Raw genomic sequence first — 2,205 nt, 5'->3', positions numbered from 1 at the left:
GTAAACGCCCTAATCGTGCAAGTGACCTAGTGTGTGCCAACAAGAATTGTGAGAGACCATGAGAATTGTTAAGTGAGAGTTGGGTGTGAGAGCCCTAAATAAGAAGAGAACCTTAACTATGTCAAACAACCTGACATGAGGCATGACTCATGTACTCAAGCCTTTGGGCCAAAACAAAAATTAAGCATAAGAAAAGGGGGTGACCTCTGAGCCGTTTGATCCCCGACCACAAAGTTGGGATGGGAACCATGAGTTTGGGCCTTGGGGGGGAATGTGTGTAGAAGTTGTCCAGGCCCAAATTCACATGAATCCATCAGTGGGCCTAAAACACCATCTCGTTGCTGAGATGATTGATTGGAGTCTAGGGTTGGAGGAGAATGTGGAAGCACAGGTGAGTTTCAATATGAGGTAACTGAGAAAGCCAAGGAGGACGGTGGTTTTCACATTGTTGTTATTTGGGGTTTTGAGGTGCATAAGTTCCATTGTTGCACAAATAAGGCAAAGATATTAGAATTTCATGGGCCCATAACCCACAGGTTCTGGAGTTCGAACCTTGAGGGGTCCAATTTCACAAACCCCCATAATCAGTTTTCATCACTTCTCCCAGTCTTAATTATAATTTGTTCTCTCTATTTCTTTAGTCTAATATGAGAAATTCACCACATTTACCAAACACTCTCGAGGGGAGGCTTAACAAAGTAGCCTTAGAAATTCTTTGCAAATATGTAGAATCATTAGAAAAATGCAGGGAAGAAAGAGAAGCCAAGTTTTAGACAAAGTTAGAGGTAATGCTTGATAATAAGTTTGCATCCTTTGAAGATAAGTTCAAAAGAATATAGATAACAAAACAATAGGATTGGGGAATAATTTGTAGAAAATGGAGATTAGATTATAAGAAATGGAAAAGTAAAACCATGAAAAGAAACAACTATCATAGGAAGGAGGGGTCGTTAATATAGGAAATTTTAAAGAGCTAGAAGAAAAGTTAATTATCAATTTGTCCCTAAATAGTCTAGAAGGTAAATTGGAAATCAAATCCATCAAAGTGGAAAGGCTTATAGAGTTAGACCATGAGCATAATAAAAGCCTTGATCCTCATAATTTTTGGTTTGAAAGAGTAGAAAAAAGAGGGTGTGTTAACTCTAGGCAAGGAAGAACTATAACACAAATTACAAATATAAATGACATGTCTCATAGAAGCAAAGAGGCAGGGAAAAGTACTTGAGAGTAAGAATATGTTAATTAATGTTGAAGTAAGCTCTAATAACCATAAATATGGCATACTTAGTAAATTTTTGAATCTAAGAGGGTTAGGAATATTTATAAATGAAGACCATGTTCTAGAAGATCAAGTTGAATTAAGGGATGAAGTTCAAAAGGTGAAAGAAGCCAAGAAAGAAGGAAGATATGCAATAATTAGAAATAGAGCAAGCTATTATTACGAATATAGAGATTAATTGGTTTATGTTGGGTGGTCAGAAGTAATTATTTTTATCCTTCCCACCTAGGATTCAATTATCACAAGTGACATGATGACCTAATATCAAGTATATTGTCATAATGCCTCTGAGCTTTGTTATTGAACAACCTTGAGCCCTAAAGACTATCTTACCCTTCCATATGTGTTGGAGGGTGGGGTGGTTAGTTATATGTAAAAAATGGAGAGCCAAAAAATATAATCATAAATAGGGATTTGGGACACTTTGGATCCTCTCATGGAGTTGTTGTCACTTTTAGTGGTGTAAAGGCCCTATGTTAAGTTGGAGCTTGAGCAAAATTGATATTTTCTTGTAGAAACTTAGGAACATGAAGAATCCACGGTCTATAACATAAAAGCATTTGTATTATGGTCATATTTGGCTTTATAAGGAATATCCTTTTTTTGTCAATCAAAAGGAATTCTATTATTTGATTATAAGATTATGTTTGATTTTCCATTTCTGCATGCTCTCTTGATTTCACTTCAACCAGATTTACTAGCCAAAAGAGCTATATGCAAAGAAAAAATAAAATGCCATACACTATATCCCGATCTCAAGCCATAAACAAAAATACACCAAAAAACACGGGGAATACAAATGAAAACAAGCATCATCAGAAATTTCTTAGAGGCCCCAAGCCTTGCCCTACATATAAGGGATCTAGAGGTCGAATTCCATCATGGGCATGGTGTTCCAGGTGATCAATTCTTCCTTCAATTTGATC

Source organism: Pinus tabuliformis, chromosome 1_2, assembly GCF_031772625.1.
Source record: "Pinus tabuliformis cultivar Carrire ecotype Pingquan chromosome 1_2, CPIR1, whole genome shotgun sequence".
NCBI lineage: Eukaryota > Viridiplantae > Streptophyta > Pinopsida > Pinales > Pinaceae > Pinus > Pinus tabuliformis.
This window is presented reverse-complemented; position numbering follows the sequence as displayed.